The following is a 24,575-nucleotide window of genomic DNA, read 5'->3' on the forward strand; positions in this document are numbered from 1 at the left end:
ACCTCCTTCAGGTCGAGGTATTCAACGGGCACGTTAGACAAATCCACTGCCTCCTCTAGAAATACAGAATCAGACACAGACGAACAGGCAGACACTAAACAGGACTCAAGACACTTGTTACTCCACATGGATATAGAGTTATGACCCCAGTCAACTCTGGGGTTGTGTTGGGTGAGCCAAGGGTGGCCGAGGACTAATGGTGCAAGGGGTGAGTCCATGAGTAGAAATGATAGTGTCTCAGTGTGATTGCCAGAAGTGATGAGTGTGATAGGTTCAGTGGTGTGAGAAATGTTGGGGAGTTCTTGACCATTGAGAGCGTTGACGGATATCTTGTGCGTGAGTGAGGTGATAGGAATCTGGAGTTTGTGAGCGAGCTTGAAGTCCATGAAATTACCCTCTGCTCCTGAGTCCAGTAAGGCTTGGGTGTCGTGCGTGTGGGTGGCCCATCTTAGTCTTACCGGGAGGAGAGTAGATGATGAGGTCTTCTCTGTGGTGACACCACCCGATAGTAGCCTCATGTTTACTACCGGGCCTGATCTTTTACCGGGCAGGAGTGGATAAAGTGGCCCGCTCTACCACAGTAGAGACAGAGTCCTTGGGATCTCCGCCTCTCCCTCTCTTCCCGGGAGAGGCGAGCTCTCCCCAGCTGCATGGGTTCGTGAGCGGAGGCTGAACTGGCCGTGTTCCCGCCGCTGGCATGCCCGCCCTCCGTGTCGTTATACGGTCTGTTAGGGCATGCTCGGCGGCCAATACGACTCAGACGAGCGTCGACCCTCAAGGCTAGTTCCACTAGTCCGTTTAAACTCCTGGGAAGGTCCAGAACATAAATCTCCTTCTGGATCCGGTCCTCCAGCCCATGCAGGAACATGTCCCACTGCGCCTCCTCGTTCCACTGACACTCTGCGGCCAGAGTGCGGAATTGGATGGAGTATTCCGATACTGAACGGTCTCCTTGGCGAAGGTCAGCGAGTAGTCTGGACGCCTCCCTACCCGCCACGGCCCGATCGAAGACCCTTCTCATCTCCTCGGAGAGTGTCTGGAAAGAGGTGCAGCATGGGTCCTGGTTCGCCCACACCGCCGTTCCCCAAAGAGCCGCTTTGCCTGATAGCAGTGTGAGTACGAATGCTACCTTAGACTGTTCACGGTTGAAGGTCCGTGGCTGCAACGAGAAATGCATGGAACATCTCGTAAGAAAGGCTCTGCAATAGTCAGGATCACCTGAATAACCCTCTGGTGTCGGTAGCCGTGGCTCTAGCTGGGAATCCGGCTCTGGCGGGGCGGGTTGAACTGCCGGTGTAGGTGGCGCAGCGGAACCCCTCAGATGTTGTAATTGTTGGATCAGCTGGGCTACCTGCGTCGCAAGGGCTTGTACTGCCCGACCTGTGCTGGAGATGTTCTCCTCTTGTTGATCCATTCTCGTGATACTGCGGGAAATGAATTCGGTCAGACTCGTTGAACTCGCTGCATCCATGGTCTGGTCAGATCGTTCTGTGACAACACAGAGGCGGATGCAAGATGCAAGCAACGATGGTTTAATGAATTCAGTTTACAACAGCAACAGGACAGACAGACTGTACTCAGACGGAATCCGACCCAGGGACTAGGGCGCATCTTCCAATGATAGCGTGCTGAGAAATCCAGGGGAGTGTGTCCGGATGGGTAGGAAGGAGCACAGCAGATAATCCACACAAGGGCGGCGACTAAAAGGATTAAATGTCTGCATTAAGCAATCACTTATTTCAAACAGCAATGTCAGTTTTGGTTTCAGTGTGTCTGTCTCAAGATGTGTTTTTCCAGGGTGCTTCAGAAAATCTGAAGTGTCCATTTGATTTATTTTTCTTTATTATTTTTTTTAATTACCTTTCAAATTACAATACAATAACAAACAAAAAAACATATACATACAAAAAAACATGTACATATTTCTCCAAAGAAACATAAAATAACATTAATATAAACTAAATAAACAAAAACAAGAAATGTTTTAAAGTTTCAAATGTTAAAGTACCTCAAATAATATAAAATCAGGCCAAGGGTTGCAGTTGTATAAAACTATGATAGAGTTGTAAGACTACACAGTTATTTTTTTGTTATTGACTAATTCTAGAGATTATATATATATATATATATATATGATATATTGCATTTGGGAACAGATTAAAAATATTTGTTTTTGTGTATGTACATTTTACCAGAGAGAAATGAACGACTAATTCAGTAGTTTTGTTTTCATTTGAATAATAACATATTACATATACAAAGATCTTATTAATGGAAAAAATAAAGATTCATTCACAGTCATTTGATGACCATTTGATGTGTGCTATGAGGTGAGGCCAACTTCCGTTCAGAACATCTGGTGCCAGGGATTTCCATTGGTGGCTAAAATATTATGTAAGGGACCCTTTACAGACTAATACTCAATGCGCACGCTATTAAAAAAACCATGCAAAATCAAGGCAAAGTGTCACAATGTTAGAGTAGGCGTAAACTTTGTCTATTGCAATGGCCATTTATATTATATTGGATTTATAGGCCTATTTCGGCCGTAGTTATGTTAGTCTTGGTTTTGTATAATAGCGGGCTATTCTCTGGGTGCTGAAATTTGTGAACTGCTTGTGATAAAAACACAATTTCATGTGACGTTGGAGCTCCAGTCCGCCCACACTAATGACGCTCAACTCCATTTTAAATCACGGAGTTCAGTTTAGTCGGCGATCGTTATGTAGGCCTACAATACGACCTGATATTATTATTGTCTGCAGGCCTACAATATCACAATAGTGATAAGGAAATGAAAACCACACACTCACCAGAGCGGTCTCATAATCCCAAGCATTCATTCGCTTTTGTATTGCTGTGTGAAATTGCCCACAAAGCCTGCCACGGTTCCCCTGAAATTGAAAATAACCTAATTTAAACCAACCACGATGACAATATGCATTGATCTATTGGTGACGTTATAGGCCTACTGGTCATGTCCAGTCAATATAACACTATTAACGTCTTATTACACATGTATGTTACGATTGAGTTTTGGAGCATGTAGGGTTCATTTGCAACTAGGCCTACACAACTATTGCAAAACACAAAAGTATGACATTGCTTCATTTAAATTGTCTACGGCCTTAGTGTGATAAATAGAAGACGTGTATTGCTAATCAAGGTATATGACTACAAGTCGACAGATGTGATTACAAAGAAGCGCTGCACCAAGGTGGGTGATACGCATAGACCAGGTTCACAGTATCTAATCGCCTGCATATGGGAAACATTATTAGGCTACACCGAGCTGCATTGTGAAGGGGCTTCGTGTTGATAAATCCGACACTCCGCAAAACCGCCATGTAACACCGACGAGGAAAGAGCCCGATGTTGTCTCCTTTTCCTCCGCTCTTATTTGGCTTCTATTCAAATTTGGGTCAGGGGTGAGAAAGCCCAACGTCACAAGCTTGCAACATGGCGTCCCGAAGGCTGTGAGATGAGCAAGAGGATGGTACATTGAGAACGATTCTACCGATGTAAAAAGGTATCTACGCGTTATTTATCTTATTCTCCGATGCGTGGGATAGTATGCTAGTGCAGGTTTATTGTCGGTTGTGAACGGATTGATTGCGCAAAGGGGTGTGAATCGCAAATGATCTTCGCTGTGGTGGCTTTCTATCGCGTGCCAACAAAAAGGGCTTCGCTTATGGTGCCTATACTGGCTCTACCAGCTTGGCAAGATGTCAGCTCCCTTTTTGTCTGCATGAACATCTTTGAAAACCCGCTGTCGATCACAGCATGAATTTTCTACCGTTTTTGGTTTTGTAGATACGATAACATTGTTTAAATGTATGTTATTTCGCAATGTTGGTTGCACCCGATGATAGCCTGCCACTGTTTAATGCTTGGGTAAACTAGCTGGCAACCTGAAAGAAAGGAGGGATCTCAATGCAATTAGTTTAGCTTGCGCACTACGATTCTCCCTCATCTTTAAAAACATTTGTTATTTCGATTGTACATGCCATTTTATAGGCATTGGATTTCTCATGGGAATGCCGTTTTCATATTTGGACTTCGAGGCTATGTTGATCACAACACATTTTATGGATGCAATTATTTGATTAAGGTAGGTTTCATTACACATTCATAGTCACGTTCATTTCCTAAATCGTACAATATCGAATTTGGTGGCAGATGTATATTTTGACGAGCTTTTATCATTCCTGTTTACATTGTACATTTTATGTAGGCCCATGCCTTACATGACGCTAAACACAGCATTGTTTACCTTATCTATCTTATAGCCCATTTATTGATACAACATTGCACTTTAATTGATGAACGATAACACATATTACGTTTACTCGCAGTGTTGTCTATATAAATAGGCTACACTAGTGAAGCTTTTATGATGATGTGAAGGCTCTACAGCTGCATACATCGACAAGCTTTGTGGCAGTCCGCGAATGTATCTCTTTACATTGTAGCCAAGCAGGTTCCGTTGTTTTACCGTAGCCAGGCTTATGTTGCATAATGTCTAACCACCCTTTCAGTCAATTTAACATTTATTTTTATTTTTTTAAAGCAAACAAAACGGGTTGTTTACTTTTTAAATGTTGTTTAATCATAGCCAATGTATCTAGGCTATGCTACCAGTTCTTCTGAGATATTTTTGAGTTGTGTAGGCTAATATGTGTGCACCGTGAGCCCTGCCTACTCAGGTGACTTGTGTTGTTAAAGGGGCACGGAGATAATCAATAGCTGGAATGTCAGCTATTGCGTTCTGGTAGCTGTTTTCATTTTAAGCAAACTAAGATTTTGCCTGTCCCAGGTAGGCTATGCATGGTGTATAGTTGCAACGAGGTATACATGATGTGGTCATGTAAAGCTGCATTTTCTGAACAAAAAAATACAATGTAGCTGATGATGCATCTATTCTACAGGCTTGCATGCTGATTCTTCATTGATAGTGAGTGGACAGGAAGTTAGGTCATCTCTTCTGAGTAACATAGGGTTATTACTGTGTAGTTATACACAGGCCCATGAAGTGGCTTTGGTGGGTGGGTGTTGCGTGCACAAACTCATTTTGACCGGCTACTGCTGCTAGTACTTTCTGTTTTAACTTACCACACACACACACACACACACACACACACACACACACACACACACACACACACACACACACACACACACACACACACACACACACACACACACACACACAGGCAGTGTGTTCTGTGTACATTGTGGTCATGGTTTACAGTGTGGGGGCTATAAGAAGGGGACTTAGGCTATATGTTCTGCTGACATGTTGGCCTGGGACTTATGGATTGTGCTTAGCTGGTGCGTGCAACACTGTATTTGTTCCTGCCTGGGTCGTGTGGTTTGTTCAGTGGCTAAACCTCCTCAGGGAAGGGTTGTTGTTTAAGGAGAGGAAACAGTCCTTGGAATGTTGTGCTGATAGCCTGCAGGGTGTGCAGTCTTTGAAGGCAGGTAAAGGGGAGAGGAATCTGTTAGTGGGACCATAAGAATCTTTACCCTAACATGCCCTCTGTCCCTTACTGTGGATATCGCAGCGCTGGTCATGCGGGTGCACGCGCGCACACACACACACACACACACACACACACACACACACACACACACACACACACACACACACACACACACACACACACACACACACACACACACTAGTGTGTAGCGGATACACTGTAGGTAATAACTTTGTCAATTGATTGCAACACTGCATGGATACACATCAGCTGTCCATTAAATACATCTCTACTACCTGAATTATTTCTGACAAACTTAAAGGAATACTACACAAAAAGTATATGTTATACAATTCCTAAGAATTGTGTATGTCAGCAGTCAAGTTTTCAAGATAGAGCGAAAACCACCTCAATTATGTGTTTTGCATCATGTGCTATTTACTGTTCTTTGCTTTGTAATAAGTGCTATAGGGCTGAATCTGGCATTATGGTTTTCAATATGAGGGATGGCATTCTGCTGAAGACTGGATTATGAAACATCAATGTTTTAACTAAGGATTCAGACACACTGAGAAATCTGACTACCGACAAGTACTTAGCACCTCTGCCCAGTGTCGGCAGTTCATTTTTGTTGTTCACAATGGTTTTACATTCGATTTGCTTCATTTAAATCAGAGATGTGCAACTGGCACAAAGTTGGAACCCAGACTGAGTTCCTAAAAAACTATTTTTTAATAAGATGTAAAAAAGTGGCGATGCTAATCGTTTAACTAACTGGCACTGGCAGTATGGGCTAATGGAGAGTTAATTCAAGTATTTCTTCATCTTGCTAGATAGCTAGCTTGGTAAAGCATTTAGTGTTGTGTGCATTGTGCTGCACTTAACACTCCAGTCGTTTCATATGAAGTGCGTGTGACTATCTGGCTCAGTTAACAAGTTAACATTAACTAGCTAGAAAACTAAAGAGCAGGTGCACATGATCAAAGTCAACCTAACAAACAAATCCTTCTTCATGAACAAAACTCCTTAGTGCCTTCAGAAAGTCCTCTTGACTTTTTCCAAATCTTGTTGTGTTACAGCCTGAATTTAAATGTATTAAATTGAGATGTTGTGTCACTGGCATACACACAACATCCCACAATGCCAAAGTGGAATTATGTTTTTAGAAATATTTGACAAAATAATTAAAAATGAAATGTCTCGAGTGAATAAGTATTCAACCAATTTGTTATGGTAAGCCTAAATAAATTCAGGGGTAGAAATGAGCTTAACAGGTCACATAATAAGTTGCAACGCAGGACACGCTAGATAATATCTAGTAATATCATCAACCATGTGTAGTTAAGTAGTGTTTAACACAATTTTTTAATGACTACCTCACCTCTGTGCCCCACTTATACAATTATCTGTAAGGCCCCTCAGTCGAGTAGTGGATTTCAAACCACGAAGACCAGGGAGATTTTCCAATGCCTCAAAAAGAAGGGAACCTATTGGTAGATACTAGAGGTCGACTGATTATGATTTTTCAACGCCGATACCGATACCGATTATTGGAGGACCAAAAAAGCAGATACCGATTAATCAGACAATTTTTTTATTTATTTTTATTTGTAATAATGACAATTACAACAATACTGAATGAACACTTATTTTAACTTAATATAATACATCAATCAAATCAATTTAGCCTCAAGTAAATAATGAAACATGTTCAATTTGGTTTAAATAATGCAAAAACAAAGTTTTGGAGAAGAAAGTAAAAGTGCAATATGTGCTATGTAAGAAAGCTAACGTTTCAGTTCCTTGCTCAGAACATGAGAACATATGAAAGCTGGTGGTTCCTTTTAACATGAGTTTTCAATATTCCCAGGTAAGAAGTTTTAGGTTGTAGTTATTATAGGAATTATAGGACTATTTCCCTCTATACCATTTGTATTTCATTAACCTTGACTATTGAATGTTCTTATAGGTACTTTAGTATTGCCAGGGTAACAGTATAGCTTCCGTTCCTCTCCTCGCTCCTCCCTGGACTCGAACCAGCAACACAATGACAATTAGTGCGCGCTAACTAGCTAGCCATTTCACTTCGGTTACATGAGCCTCATCTCGGGAGTTGATAGGCTTGAAGTAATAAACAGTGCAATGCTTGACGCACAAGGAAGAGCTGCTGGCAAAATGCAAGAAAGTGCTCTTTGAATTAATGTTTATGCGCCTGCTTCTGCCTACCACCGCTCAGTCATATACTTAGATACTTGTATGCTCAGTCAGATTAAATGCAACGCAGGACACGCTAGATAAATATCTAGTAATATCATCAACCATGTGTAGTTAACTAGTGATTATGATTGTTTTTTATAAGATAAGTTTAATGCTAGCTAGCAACTTACCTTGGCTTACTGCATTCGCGTAACAGACAGTCTCCTTGTGGAGTGCAACGAGCTGACAAGGTGAAAATCTGTCGTTCTGCCCCTGAAAAAAGCAGTTAACCCACCGTTCCTAGGCCGTCATTGAAAATAAGAATGTGTTCTTAACTGACTTGCCTTAGTTAAATAAAAGTATTTAAAAAATCGGTAAAAATCGGCGCCCAAAAATACAGATATCCGATTGTTATGAAAATCGGCCATTCCGATTAAATCGGTCGACCTCAAGTAGATACCCCAGTATCTCTACTTGCACATTCATCTTCTGCACATCTAGCATTCCAGTGTTTAATTGCTATATTGTAAATACTTCGCCACCATGGCCTATTTATTGCCTTAACTCCCGTATCATACCTCATTTGCACTCACTGTATATAGACTTTATTTTATTTTTCCTACTGTATTATTGACTGTGTTTTGTTTATTCCATGTGTAACTCTGTGTTGTTGTATGTGTCGAATTGCTATGCTTTATCTTGGCCTGGTCGCAGTTGCAAATGAGAACTTGTTCTCAACTAGCCTACCTGGTTAAATAAAGGTGAAATAAAGACAATTTTAAAAAAGTAGATGGGTAAAATGAAAAAAGCAGACGTTGAATATCCCTTTGAGCATGGTGAAGTTATTCCTAGGGTAAAACCCCTTGGGGTACCGGGGACAGAGTTTGGGAAAAACTGCACTAAGGTAATATTGCAAAAAATGTGGGAAAGCAATTCACTTTTTGTCCTGAATCCATTATGTTTGAATACAATACAATTATTGTCAAATCCAATAAAACACATTGCTGTGTACCATTCTCCATATTTTCAAGCAAGTTTGTAATCGTTGAGGACTGGGGAGTTTTTCAGGATAAAAAATAAGCGGAATGGAGCTAAGCACAGGCATAATCCTAGAGTAAAATCTGTTTCAGTCTGCTCGGAGATGAATTCACCTTTCAGCAGGACAATAACCTAAAACACAACGCAAAATCTACACTGGAGTTGTTTACCAGGAAGACAGTGAATGTTCCTGATTGGCCGAGTTAGATGTCGGCGCATGCCTTTTTGAGGCATGAACATTTCTTCCAAACTGATTTTGGGGTCAATCAAGCAGTCACATACCCCCACATCTCAGATCTGGGTCACCCCTCTGTGTGTGTGAGTGTGAGGGAAAAATGGAAGGGGACACGCATATCCTTTATTTTCTCGCTGAACCACGTGGCACATCTGTCTGGGGTTTACGAATAAGCGGTGATGAAATGGATGGGGCTCCTTTCTTTGCCTGCTCCTCCCTGGGCAGGGCTCTGTTTGTGGTGGGCTTCTCTCTATTTGTGTTCATCGTGGCTGACCATATTGGAAACGGGGGCTTAATTGGAGGGGTGTCACCCGGACCAGCGCTTAGGCACTGTAAATGAAGTGATCCCCCCCAGGAGTAAAACACTGAGGTCACTGCACCTGTTCACTAGTATTTATTCTCCCAAATGCTATACAATTCCTCTTAAGGATTTGGATTTTATGAAGGATTTTATAGCCCGTTTACAATAGCCCTCAAATCAAATCAGATTTTATTGGTCGCATACACATATTTAGCAGATGTTATTGTGGGTGTAGCGAAATGCTTGTGTTTCTAGCTCCAACAGTGCAGTAGTGTTTAATAATTCACAACAATACACACAAATCTAAAAATAAAAGAATGGAATTAAGAAATATATAAAAATTAGGATGAGCAATGTCAAGAGTGGCATTGACTACAATACAGTTGAATACAGTATATACCAATGAAATGAGTAAAACAGTATGTAAACATTATTAAAGTGACCAGTGTTCCATTATTAAAGTGACCAGGGGTTATTCTGAACTGAGCTTCAAGGACAAGAAGGAAACTGCTCAGGGATGTCACCATGTGGCCATTGGTGATTTTTAAAACAACTACAGCGTTCAATGGCTGTGATAGGAGAAAACTGAGGATGGATCAACAACATTGTAGTGATTTCAGAAATAATGACCTAAATGAAAAGAACAACACAATGTGGAACAAGTCAAGGGGAATGGATGCTTTCTGACAGCACTGAATGTACTGTGCTGTGAAAAAGTATTTGCCCCCTTTCAAATTTAGCATATTCTAGAATAATAGTGAAGACATCCAAACTATACAATAACACATATGGAATCATGTAGTAACCAAATATGTGTAAAACAAATCCAAATCTATTTTATATTTGAGATTCTTCAAATAGCCACCTTTTCCCTGATGACATCTTTCTCTCAACCAGCTTCACCTGGAATGCTTTTCCAACAGGAGTTCCCACATAGGGTTGCACGTTTTGGGGAATATTCAGAAATGGAAACTTTCTGTGGGAATTAACAGGAATATATGGGAATTTATGGAAATATATGCAAATGAATATTAATACCGTTTAAATAAAGATGTTTTTTGCATTGGATATATTTACCATATCACATGGAGACAGAAACAAACTTTTTACCTTATCATAAGTAGACATAATTGCAAATGATTAAATCCTTCCAATAGAGAAAAATTGTAGTAACGAATTTAACTTTAATTAAATGAGTTGACACTTCACACGGGATGATTTCACTGAACATCAAAAGAAAATGAATATTAAATGATCCCCAATGATCCATCGCATCTCCCAAAAACTTTTTCAACATACATCTGTAAAATGATTGTCTAGAAACTAAAGCTTTGGTTGTCTTACTCTCAGGCTTCAATGTCTTCTCCCTGGATCTCCTCAATGTCCACCTCTTGAACATCAGACTCTGAGGCCTCATCTTCACTCTCACTTTCCAAACTTGTTGAGGATGGCTTGTTGTTAGACTCAAAAAGCATCAAATTTGAACGGATGTCCACCAATTTTTCAACTCTTGTATTGGTTAGCCTGTTGAGTGGTTTGGTGTGTGTTCCCAAACAAGGACCAGTTGTGCTCTGAGGCAGCTGATATTGGTGAGATTTTGAGGATGATGGAGGCAACAGAGAAAAGATCCTCAGATCCACAAAGTCCCTTCCAGATATGTTGGCACGACTGCCATCTCCATCCCAAAGCTCTTGCTTGGAAGTGTACTTCGCTAGACTGCCAAGAACCTTGCCCTCATCCAGGCCAAGGTGGTGAGACACAGTGGTGATGACACCATAGGCCTTGTTGATCTCTGCACCAGACAGGATGCTCTTGCCAGCATACTTGGAGTGACCAGTGTTCCATTATTAAAGTGACCAGGGGTTCTTCTGAACTGAGCTGAACTGAGGATGCTCAGCGTGAAGATGCTCATACGCAGTGGCGTGTATGGGCATCAGGCAGAAGTCTTCATGCTTTTTGATGTATTTTAGAACTGCAGTTTCCTCTTCTTGGAGCAACAGTGAAGTGGGCAGAGCAGTACGGATTTCTTATCTTACATCTGCAAGCAGAGTCTGAACATCTGACAGGATGGCATTGTCTCCCTCAATCCATGCAATGGCTACTGCTATAGGTTTCAGGAGTTTCGGGCTGCTTACCACTCTCTCCCAAAATACATCATCCAGGAGGATCCTCTTGCTGGAGCTGTTCATATCGGCAGACTGTGATATGGACATTTCTTGGAGAGACTCCTTCCCCTCCAGGAGACAAACATGATCAAACATGATGACAACTCCACCCCAACAGGTGTTGCTGGGCAACTTCAATGTGGTGCTCTTATTCTTCTCACCTTGCATGGTGAGGTAGATTGCTGCTATAACTTGATGGCCCTTCACATACCTAACCATTTCTTTGGCTCTCTTGTAGAGTGTATCCATTGATTTAAGTGCCATGATGTCCCCGAGGAGCAGATTCAATGCATGAGCAGCACAGCCAATGGGTGTGATGTGAGGGTAGGACTCCTCCACTTTAGACCAAGCAGCCTTCATGTTCGCAGCATTGTCTATCACCAGTGAAAATACCTTCTGTGGTCCAGGGTCATTGATGACTGCCTTCAGCTCATCTGCAGTGTAGAGACTGTTGTGTCTGTTGTCTCTTGTGTCTGTGAGAATACTGGTTGAGGGATGGAGATGATGTAGTTAATTATTCCTTGCCAACGAACATTCGACCACCCATCAGAGATGATTGTAATACAGTCTGCTTTCTCTATGATTTTCTTGACCTTCACTTGAACTCTGTTGAACTCTGCATCCAGCAAATGAGTAGATAAAGCAAGTCTGGTTGACGGGGTATATGCTGGGCGAAGAACATTCAGAAATCTCTTAAGTAAGAGTTTCACCAAAATGGAAAGAGAGAAAGCCAGCTCAAATCAAATTGTACTGGTCACATACACATGGTTAGCAGATGTTAATGCAAGTGTAGCGAAATGCTTGCAGCTCAGCCTCTCTTGAGGATGAAATCACAAACAAAGTTGGCAGCAATGTTTTTTCAGTAATATGGAAGTGGTTCGGGTTTAAGCGGTCTGATGTTCAGCAAACGAATGTCATGTGCAAGATGTGTCGAAAGACAATTGCTACAAAAAGCAGCAGCACAACCAACCTCTTCAATCACCTGCAACTGAAACAGGCGGTGGAAAGAGAGGAATGTGTGAGATTACGCAATGCCGATTCCAGTCGCCCGATTCCCAAAATGTCTGCTAAAAGACTAACTACCATAGCCGCATCCTTTTCAAATGTAATCCCTTATGACAAGAAAAGTTTGAGGTGGAAGGAGATAACGGATGCAATGACCTATTACATAGCGAAAGATATGGTCCCAATCTTTACAGTAGAAAAGTCAGGCTTGAAATAGCTGCTAGGTACAGTTTACCACAAATATCAGCTGCCAAGCCACAAGTATTTAACGGAGGAAGCCCTGCCGCGATTATACACTGCTACCCATGAAACAGTCGCAGAGAAGCTGGCAAGTGTTTCTTATTTTTCCACCACAGCCAATCTATGGTCGAGCAGAACGGCAGAGCCAGACCTAAGTTTGACAGTCTACTACATAAAGGAAGACTGGGAATTGCAAAATGTCTGCCTCCAGACGTCTTACTTCCCCAATGATCATACGGGTGAAGTAATAGCCCAGGGTCTCAATGACTCTCTGGCATCCTGGAAGATGATCGATAACTGACAGGTGTGCATGACAACTGACAGCGGGAGCAACATGATAAAAGTATTGCGCTTGAAAAACTGGACCCGCCTGCAGTGCTTTGGGCACAGCTTCACCTCGCCATTGGTAAGTGTGACATTGGATGAATAAAGTGCCTTCAAAAAAGTTATGTTCAGGCCAGCTGTTGGCTAATGTGTTAGTAGTTGTGTCATTCTGCCAATCCAATAGCAAATAACCACAGGCAGTTTTAGTTATAACAACAAATGAACTTAATTAATACATTTTCAATCAAAATATTTAACAGCTAGTGGTCAAAACATTCCTAAACAATAGAATAGACGTGTGGGTATGTGGTGTGCATTTGTATTGCACAAATAGGCATCGAGGCCTTGTATATTTTTTTATTTAATAAAGAAAATTGAATTAAGAATGATGTCGTAGCCTTTTTTAATTTGTTTAGAGTAAAACAAGAAATCGATATATATATATATATATATATATATATATATATATATATCGTGAATTGTCCAAACCCCTAACAATACACATTCCAATACACATTGCCTGAGGTGAACCTATTTGCATACACAGCTCGAGCAAGACATTCATCAGCATTTCTCTGACTACGTTCCTCCATGGAGTCAAAAAAACTACTGATTCCAGGAGGACCATGAACTGTTGCTGTCAATAAGGTGTCTGATTCATCATTTTCACCTCAAATAGAAGTAGAGGAACTTTTATCAGAGGTTGCTTGTTGTGAGCACTGAGGGAACTTTATGCACTTGGCCAGATGATACTGCCTCTTTGTTGCATTCTTCACATATAATTTGGCACAGTATTTTCAAATGTACACAGCTTTTCCATCTACATTAGCTGCAGTGAAATATCTCCACACATCAGATAGTGCCCGTGGTATTTTCCTGTAAAGATTAGAAAAAAATGAGTAAAAATAAACCAAACACAATTCCATGTATAGATACATAGTTAAGCAGTTAGATTAAACACCTCCTTTGTATAATAAATGTTTTAAAATTAAACATGTATGGAAACAGGTGAATTAACACTCCTCAGTTAGCAGGCTCAAGCAAGCTAACACTCACATGGTAGCAAAAACTAACTTGCAGAAATTGTTAACAAGTTAGAGATGATTTGTACTAGAGGTCGACCGATTAATCGGAATGGCCGATTTCAAGTTTTCATAACAATCGGAAATCGGTATTTTTGGACACCAATTTGGCCGATTAAATGTATTTTTATTTTTTTATATATATTTTTATACCTTTAATTAACTAGGCAAGTCAGTTAAGAACACATTCTTATTTTCAATGACGGCCTAGGAACGGTGGGTTAACTGTCTTGTTCAGGGGCAGAACAACAGATTTTCACCTTCTCAGCTCGGGGGATGTATGTAAACTTGCAACCTTACAGTTAACTAGTCCAGCGCAATAACGACCTGCCTCTCTCTCGTTGCACTCCACAAGGAGACTGCATTATGAGAATGCAGTAAGCCAAGGTAAGTTGCTAGCTAGCATTAAACTTATCTTATGAAAAACTATCAATCAAAATCACTAGTTAACTACACATGGTTGATGATATTACTAGATATTATCTAGCGTGTCCTGCGTTGCATATAATCTGACTGAGCATACAAGTATCTAAGTATCTGACTGAGCAGTGGTAGGCAGAAGCAGGCGTGTAAACATTCATTCAAACAACACTTCCGTGCGTTTTGCCAGCAGCTCTTCGTTGTGCGTCAAGCACTGCGTTGTTTATGACTTCAAGCCTATCAACTCCCGAGATGATGAGGCTGGTGTAACCGAAGCGAAATGGCTAGCTAGTTTGCGCGCGCTAATAGCGTTTCAAACGTCACTCACTCTTGAGCCTTGGAGTGGTTGTTCCCCTTGCTCTGCATGGGTAACGCTGCTTCGATGGTGGCTGTTGTTGTGTTGCTGGTTCGAGCCCAGGGAGGTTAAAACAGAGGTTGCCGCATGAATGTAAACAATTTCCCAAGATCCAAGACAGGGAGAAACATTGCTTGAACAATCTTTCTTCTATTTTTAATACTAAGGCATGATTTATTTCGATATAAAAAACAATCTTGGATCTTAGCTTCTCAGATGAATTGAATCAAAGTAATGCTGAAGTTCACGAATGGCCTGCTGCGCTGAGGTCGCACAGGAATACAAAACAGTGTCATCTGCATAGAGATGAATGCTACAAGAATTAACAGTGTTTTCTATGTCATTAATATATAAAGTGAACAGTAATGGACCCAAAATCGAACCCTGAGGAACACTTTTTTGAATCTCAAGAAATTCTGATTTAACCCCATCTATCAAGATGACCTGTGTTCTGTCGCTAAGATAATTCTGAAACCATAAACAGGCTGTATATCCAAGGCCTACACTTGATAATTTCTTCAGCCAAACAGAATGATCAACAGTGTCGAACGCCTTTGACAGATCAATAAAAAAGGCAGCACAGCTCTTTTTAGCATCCAAGGCATTGACAAGATCATTAACAACTAGCCTGGTTGCTGTGGTAGTACTATGCCCAGGCCTAAACCCTGATTGGTTTATATTAAGAATACAATTATGAGATAAAAAGGAATGAATTTGTACATTAACCAAGGAATCAAGAACTTTAGCTAAACAAGGTAGCCTTGAAATGGGGCGATAGTTGTCCAGATCATTTGTATCCTCCCCTTATGCAGTGGCAGCACATATGCAGATCTACATGCTTTTGGAATACTTCCTGATAACATTTAATATTTACATTACATTTAAGTCATTTAGCAGACGCTCTTATCCAGAGCGACTTACAAATTGGTGCATTCACCTTATGACATCCAGTGGAACAGTCACTTTACAATAACAACGTTAAATAAAACATGTGGGCTACTGAGCCAGTAATACGGGGTGCTGCACACTTAAGCAGACCAGGATCCAAATGATCAGCCCCTGTGGATTTATTTTCTCTAATGTTAACAAAGCATCCAGGACCTCTTTATCAATGAATTTCTGAAAAAGAAAACACCTGACTAGCATTTTTAGTATCATTCAATAGATTTTCACCATCAACATCCAAACTACTATTTTCAAGAGCTGGCTTTGAAATACATTCAAATATAAAGCCTGCAGAGATAAAATGGTGATTAAATGCATTAATGATATCAATTTCGTCAGTAATAGGGCCAGAATCTAAATTAATTTATTGTGGGAGAGAAGAGGAGATACAACCCTTCAGTGATTTAACAGCTTTCCAAAATTTAGCTGGGTTCCCTGTACATTCAGATAGTGTATTAACATAATAATCTGATTTAGCTTTTTTAACTGGGGGTATACACAGATTTCTCAACCGCCTAAAAGACTGCCAGTCTGGGCCCAAGTCTGTGAATCTAGCTTTGGCCAAGGCAGCATCTCTGTTGAGTATGACTTCAGATAGCTCTGGACTGAACCAAGGGCAAGACCGATTTTTAATTCTACATTTTTTAAGGGGAGCATGTTTATCTAGAATATGCCCGACTAGTACGCCTAATACAATTGAAAACATTTGAGAAGTGGTTCAGAGCCAACTCTGTGTCAGGTATAGATGCAATACAATCAATGTCACCAAAATAAAGGTCACAAAAAAAGACCTATTCATCAAAATGTAAAAAATGTCTCTTGGTGATAAAATGAAATTTGGATATCCGTATATCCCTGACACATGCAATGGGACAGTGGTCACTAATATCCAAAGCAAATACCCCACTCCCAGCATATTTCTCTGGAGTATTTGTAAATATGAGGTCAATCAAAGTCGATTTTGTAGGTCCTTTTAAGTTTGGACGAGTGGGCTTGTAATCAGCTGGGTCAAATTTAGATTAGTGCAAAAATAATTTAGACAATCAGCATCCTGCGTTCCCCATGCAAGATTAAAATCTCTGGCGATCAACACCTCTGGGGTAATAAAAATGGCAATTAAATCAGTGAGTTCGTTGAGTACAAAGGTGGACGATAGATTCCTAGAACTGTTATTTTTTAGTTCGAACACAACTGAAGACTTAACGCCAACAATTGAAATGGTTTAGGAATGGAAGTAGCCTTTAATTAACAGAGACGCAGAAAGAGGATTCTTTGTGTAAATAGCAACACCATCAACTTTGCCTTTCCTATCAGCGCGAAACACATTGTAACCATCCATAACAACGTCAGAGTCCAGGGTCGATCATTTAGCCAGGTCTCAGATACATTAACAATATCAGGGTCCGCTTGAGCGGCACGTTATCAATTTTAGGTAATAACTACGAATATTAACCTCTTTGGGCTGAGATCCTGCTCACGGGGATCGAAATTAAAACAGCCAGTGAAAGTGCAGAGCGCCAAATTCAAAACAACAGAATAATTAAAATTCCTCAAACATAGAAGTATTTTACACCATTTTAAAGATACACTTCTTGTCAATCCAACCACAGTGTCTGATTTCAAAAAGGCTTTACAGCGAAAGCAAACCAATCGATTATGTTAGGTCAGAGCCAAGTCACAGAAAAACACAACCATTTTTCCAGCCAAAGAGAGGACTCACAAAAAGCAGGAATATAGATCAAATTAATCACTAACCTTTGATGATCTTCATCAGATGACACTCATAGGACTTCATGTTACACAATACATGTATGTTTTGTTCAATAAAGTTCATATGTATGTAAATAAATCTCAGTTTACATTGGCGCGTTACATTCAGTAGTTCAAAAACATCCAGTGATTTTGCAGAGAGCCACATCAATTTACAGAAATACTCATAAAAGATACAGCTATTATGCATGGAATTATAGATACACTTCTCCTTAATGCAACCGCTATGTCAGATTTCAAAAAAACTTTACTGAAAAAGCACACCATGCAATAATCTGAGTATGGCGCTCAGAGACCCAAACAACCCAAACAGATATCTGCCATGTCGGAGATAGCATTATAAATATTCACTTACCTTTGATGATCTTCACTCCCAGGAATCCCAGTTCCACAATAAATGTTTGTTTGTTCGATAATGTCCGTCATTTATGTCCAAATACCTCCTTTTGTTAGCACGTACAGTACAGAGTTTCAATACTTTGAGATTTCAGAACAACAGGATACTCAAATATTGGATTATACCCATTAAGAAAAGTAACAAAGTAGGAATAGCAATGACATTTCTCCGGTTAGTACCACTAGGTATGTCACCACTTTCAGATAAAACATGTGGAACTCTCACAGTGACCAAAGAGTAGATGGTAAAAACTGACTTACATGTAATGCTAATATTGTCCTTATATCAATTTAGTTGACCAACAACCTTTCCAATGTTTCATGACAACAGTCAGGAGCCATTTTCACCCAGGTGAATTCAGTCTTCCACAAAGTAGCCAGGCCTAATCCAGAAAGTCCAAATTGTTGACGAAGGACATGCCCAAGTCCCTTGTCAGACACATTAACCACTGTTCTAGACCAAAGACGGCTAAAACACTCCTGCAAATTTCTGAGTATTCTCCAAGAGTTGTTAGAAATTGTCTCTTAGCTTTACAGATTTCACACGCATAATATCATTAGACCTAATAAACAACACAACTGTTTTCAGAGCAGGAATCTGTTTCTTGATGGTGGGCATGACTTCTAATAAATCCAATACCCTAGCTCCAGGAAAACAATGTGTACAGGTATTCATGAAACCCGTCACCACAGAGGGTTCAGAAAGTGGAGGACGAAAGGAGGACGAAAGGAGAGGATCATCCCGCGATTCAGAAACAAAGGTCCCTCCAACTCCATTTTCCGTCGGTGAGCGATCACTTCCGAGCAGCGGCCAGTCCACTGAAGATAACCTGCCCGAAGGCGAGACTCCAATCGTTCCCAGCGTGAAGCACAGCCCTCAGAGTGGAGGAAAACGAGAAAATAGCAGATCTTGGCTTTCCCAGTGGACTGTGCATATCAGCTATTTGTATTCCCAGCATAGCGACTTATTCTCTTTAGCCCTCTGTGAGCAGGCAATTGATGCACTGAAAGCCAGGATTTTCAACTTCATCCCGGAACAAGGCAAAGTATATACAGCTCCTGCAGCGTTGATAGTGCAATGAGTCCTCCATCTTACTATACAATTAAACCAATAACCTATTTAATGAAAACTACTTCAAAAAATCAACGAACCGAGTGAAGGCAGTACACTGTTCTGTTGCACGCTCTGATAATGTCATCAATGATGAGCCTGGTTAGGGAGTGTGTTAGGGAGGGTGCATGCGACTGCCTGTTAGCAACCACAGCTAATTGGCCTCCATATAACTCTTACAGAATTACCACATGGACAGGGATGTTGGAAATTTAATCAAAGCCTATTGGATGACAATTTGTTCTTAACTAAGACAAAAGAATTCATTATCAACTTTTTTTTTGCCCAACATAGGTACAGCAGATCCCCTCATTTTATGGGACACTTTTAAATGTGCTTTTGGAGGCCATTCAAAACAATACTCATTAAAACAAAAGCAGTTTAGTTCGAAAGAGACTAATAAAGGAAATAGAGGAAGTAGATGATAATGGAAACTATGTTAGAATATTTGCCCACATTTACTTTTCCTCAGCCAACAAGACGAGTAAACAAACAGCAAAATCACTAGCCTAGTTGAATCTACTATCCCCCTATTCTATTGGTCAGCTTGTTGTTCTCGATAAGCCTATTCCAAACGGACTCTGGGGCAGTTGTGGGATGATATATCCCAAATTCATACAACCATTAGGCTTAGGCTATATCCCAAAAACATTAAAAACCAACAAGGCTTATGTAACAGATCAGAACGTTTAGCATACAATATTGGTCAACTATTATTTCTTCACATTATAAGTGATGTGCATAATGTAATTAGCATTTCATCTGAGAGAATAGAATGTTAGTTAGAAATTTTGAAAAAGGGGAGATCTAATTTTGCAACAACTAGCATGTGTTACTAATATGACTAATATGGCTACTGGACAATGAAAGAAATTCGATTTGAAAACCTCTTTATAAAATAGTTGCCTGCACCTTTGGTTGGACTTTGAAGCGAGATTAGACATGCCTCATAATAAACTACATATACAAAAGTATGTGGACACCCCTTCAAATTAGTGGATTCGGCTATTTCAGGTACACCCGTTGCTGACAGGTGTTTCAAATTGAGGCCAACCTTTCAAAACAAGTGAGTTCGTCAAATTACTGCCCTGCAAGAGCTTACTTAACTGTAAGTGCTATTTTTGCGCAGTGGAAACGTCTAGGAACAACAACAGCTCAGCTGCGAAGTGGTAATACACGCGAAAGATCACAGAACAGGAATGTCAAGTGCTGAAGCGTGTGGTGCGTAAAAATAGTCTGTCCTCAGTTGCAACACTCACTAATGAGTTCCAAACTGCCTCTGGAAGCATCGTCAGCACAATAACTGTTCGTTGGGAGCTTTATGAAATGGGTTTCCATGGCCGAGCAGCCACCCACAAGCCTAAGATCACCATGCGCAATGCCAAGTGTCGGCTGGAGTGTTGTCAAGCTCACCGCCATTGCAGTGGAAACGCGTTCTCTGGAGTGATGAATCACACTTTACCATCTGGCTGTCTGACAAACAAATCTGGGTTTGGCGGATGCCAGGAGAACGCTACTTGCCCGAATGCATAGCGCCAACTATAAAGTTTTGTGGAGGAGGAATAATGGTCTGGGGCTGTTTTTCATGGTTCGGGCTAAGCCCCTTAGTTCCAGTAAAGGGAAATCTTAACGCTACAGCATACAATGACATTCTAGACGATTCTGTGCCTACGTCTTTGTGGCAACAGTTTGGCGAAGCCCTTTCCTGTTTCAGCATGACAATGCCCCCGTGCACAAAGTGAGGACCCTACATAAATGGTTTGTCAAGATCAGTGTGGAAGAACTTGACTGGCCTGCGCAGAGCCCTGACCTCAACCCCATCGAACACCTTTGGGATGAATTGGAATGCTGACTGTGAGCCAGGCCTAATCTCCCAACATCAGTGCCCGACCTCACTAATGCTCTTGTGACTGAATGGAAGCAAGTCCCCACAGGGGTAGACCAACTCCATATTAATTCCCATGATTTTATTTATTAGATGTTCGACTAGCAGGTGTCCACATACTGTTGTTCATATAGTGTATGTAGTAAAACTTTCAGGTTTCAAACAATTAAGTATGTTTACCCCCTTTTTCATGATATCCAATTGGTAGTTACAGTCTTGTCCCATCTCTGCAACTCCCGTACGGCCTCGATAGAGGCAACTGCTCGCTTAACCCGGAAGCCAGCCGCACCAATAGTCAGCATGCATGCGCGCGGCCAGTCGCAAGGTGTCGCTAGAGCACAATGGGACAAGGACATCTCGGCCGGCCAAACCCTCCCTTAACCCGGATAACTCTAGGCCAATTGTGCACCACCTCATGGGTCTCCTGGTCGCGGCTGGCTGTGACACAGCCTAGGATAGAACCAGAGGCCTGTAGTGATGCCTCTAGCACTGTGATACAGTGCCTTAGACCGCTGAGCCAATTTTTATTTTTTCATTTTTAATTTTACCTTTATTTAACCAGGCAAGTCAGTTAAGAACACATTCTTATTTTCAATGACGGCCTGGGAACAGTGGGTTAACTGCCTGTTCAGGGGCAGAACGACAGATTTGTACCTTGTCAGCTCGGGGGTTTGAACTTGCAACCTTCCGGTTACTAGTCCAACGCTCTAACCACTAGGCAACGCTGCCGCCCCAATCAGGAGGCCAAGTATATGTTTTCAAAATGCACTGCCTCCAGCTCTGAAACCAGATTGCATAGCAGAGAAGGTACGGTGGGATTCGAGATGGTCGCTAATCTTTTTGTTAACTTGGCTTTCGAAGACCTTAGAACGGCAGTGTAGGGTAGCAGTTTGTAGCAGTTTGGGTCTAGAGTGTCTCCCCTTTGAAGAGGGGGATAATCGCAGAAGCTTTCCAATCTTTGGGAATCTCAGACGATACGAAAGAGAGGTTGAACAGGCTAGTAATAGGTGTTTCAACAATTTCGGCAGATCATTTTAGAAAGAGAGGTTCCAGATTGTCTCGCCAAGTTGATTTGTAGGGGTCCAGATTTTGCAGTTCTTTCAGAACATCAGCTATCTGGATTTGGGTGAAGGAGAAATGAGGGAGGCTTGGGCGAGTTGCTGTGGGGGGTGTCGGGCTGTTGACCGGGTTAAAGGTAGCCAGGTGGAAAGCATGACCAGCCGTAGAAAAATGCTTATTGAAATCCTCAATTATAGTGGATTTATTGGTGGTAACAGTGTTTCCTAGCCTCAGTGCAGTGGGAAGCTGGGAGGAGGTGCTCTATATCTCCCTGGACTTTACAGTGTCCCAGAACATTTTTGAGTTTGTGCTACAGGATACTTTAATAACAAACTCGTATGCAATCTGTAAATATTAATAAAATGGTTAAATTACGAGTCTACTTGGTTTAGCCACAGAAAAAGCAGGCAACCTTCCAGCTCGCCATAATTGGCTGAGATATTGAGTTGGCTGGACGTGCCGAGAGATGAGTTTGGATTGGTCTGCCATGCTTCTGTCTATTTGAGCTGACCAGTATGTGTTGGTAATCCTGTCTAACGCAGATTTTTTTTTGTTTCGCGTAGTACAACTGCATAAGTGTTGCTCTCCACTTTCTGGAGGACAGAGTTCAGTGGAATTTGAGTATGTTAGCTAAGGAAATGGAAAAAACACCTGTCGCCAGATTACATCTTCAAACTAAGGGCAACCATGGCATCCGTGACAGGAGACACGTCGATCTCAACTATAATGGGGAAAAAAATATATAGGCCTAATATATATGCAAACAGATCCACAGATGATGCCATCTCTATTGCACTCCACGCTGCCCTTTCCCACCTGGACAAAAGGAACACCTATGTGAGAATGCTATTCATTGACTACAGCTCAGGGTTCAAAACCATAGTTCCCTCAAAGCTCATAACTAAGCTAAGGAACCTGGGACTAAACACCCCCCTCTGCAACTGGATTCTGCACTTCCTGGCGGGCTGCCCACTGGTGGTGAGGGTAGGTAGCAACATATCTGCCACGCTGATCCTCAACACTGGAGCTCCCCAGGGGTGCGTGCTCAGTCCCGTCCTGTACTCCCTGTTCACCCACGATGGCATGGCCAGGCACGACTCCAACACCATCATTAAGTTTGCAGACGACACAACAGTGATCACCGACAACGATGAGACAGCCTATAAGGAGGAGGTCAGAGACCTGGCCGAGTGGTGCCAGAATAACAACCATTCCCTTAACGTCACCAAGACTAAGGAGATGATTGTGGACTACAGGAAAAGGAGCACGCCCCCATTCTCATTGATGGAGCTGTAGTGGAGCAGGTTGAGAGCTTCAAGTTCCTCTGTGTCCACATCAACAACAAACTAGAATGGTCCAAACACACCAAGACAGTCGTGAAGAGGGCAGGACAAAGCATATTCCCCCTAAGGAAACTAAAAAGATTTGGCATGGGTCCTTAGATCCTCAAAACGTTCGACAACTGCAACATTTGAGAGCATCCTGACCGATGGCATCACTGCCTGGTACGGCAATTGCTCAGCCTCCGACCACAAGGCACTTCAGAGGGTAGTGCGTACGGCCCAGTACATCACTGGGGCAAAGCTGTCTGCCATCCAAGACCTCTACACCAGGCGGTGCCAGAGGAAGGCCCTGAAAATTGTCAAAGACCCCAGCCTCCCCAGTCATAGACTGTTCTCTCTACTACCGCATGGCAAGCGGTACCGGAGTGTCAAGTCTAGGACAAAAAGGCTTCTCAACAGTTTTTAACCCCAAGCCATAAGACTCCTGAACAGGTAACCAAATGGTTAAGATGTTAAGATGGTTGAGATGTTTTCAATTGACCTTTTTAGATTTTATGCATTAATATTTTATATTTGTTACATACTTAATATTGTGATATGTATCGTTATCAGGATATGAAATGACCTATTTTGGGATAAGAGATTTTGGCCATATCGCCCAGCCCTGGCTGCATATGTGACATAACTCCTCCGTTTCTAGTCATAATTTCATTCATAAATATAATACAATTTACATTTTAAAAACCCATAAATAATCCATAAATAATGAGCTAGCTAAGGTAGCTAGCAAGATAGCTGTGACAGTTACCAGCGTGCATGCACAAATACATGACGACACATTGTATCGAAGTCAGGAGGGCGTGCAGAATGGACTGCCTCTCTGGGACTGGACAGCCCTATCTAGCTAGCTAGTAGGGGACTACAAAAATGCTGGTACACAGATGTATAGCTCATACAATTATATTTTGTTCCAGTCAATGACACTCTATGTTGCATATTAAATACCTGTGTCAAATGCCTTCAAAAAGTATCCACACCCCTTGATGTTTTCCATATTTTGTTGTGTTACAGACAAATTAAAATGGATTAAATTGAGATTGTGTGTCACTGGCCCACTCACAATAATGTCAAAGTGTAATTAAGTTTTTGGACATTTTTTCAAGTGATTTAAATTAAAAGCTGAAATGCCTTGAGTCAATAAGTATTTAATGGCATGCCTAAATAAGTTTAGGAGTGAAAATGTGCTTAACAAGTTGCATGGACTCACTCTGTGTGCAATAAT

General features: G+C 41.4%; 1 protein-coding gene across 2 annotated transcripts in view; it reads left to right on the top strand.

Moving 5' to 3' along the window:
* The first annotated feature begins 3,325 nt into the window (after nt 1-3,325).
* The window catches only part of LOC118376494 (hypermethylated in cancer 2 protein-like), a 40,662-nt gene continuing 19,412 nt past the window's right edge, over nt 3,326-24,575 (top strand). The window contains exon 1 of one of the 2 annotated variants that reach the window (XM_035763210.2): nt 3,326-4,111. The gene's annotated coding sequence lies outside the window, so the exon portion shown is untranslated. The remainder of the gene's footprint in view (nt 4,112-24,575) is intronic. The other variant, XM_035763208.2, reaches the window with a different exon arrangement.

This window comes from Oncorhynchus keta, chromosome 14, assembly GCF_023373465.1.
Source record: "Oncorhynchus keta strain PuntledgeMale-10-30-2019 chromosome 14, Oket_V2, whole genome shotgun sequence".
Classification (NCBI taxonomy): domain Eukaryota; kingdom Metazoa; phylum Chordata; class Actinopteri; order Salmoniformes; family Salmonidae; genus Oncorhynchus; species Oncorhynchus keta.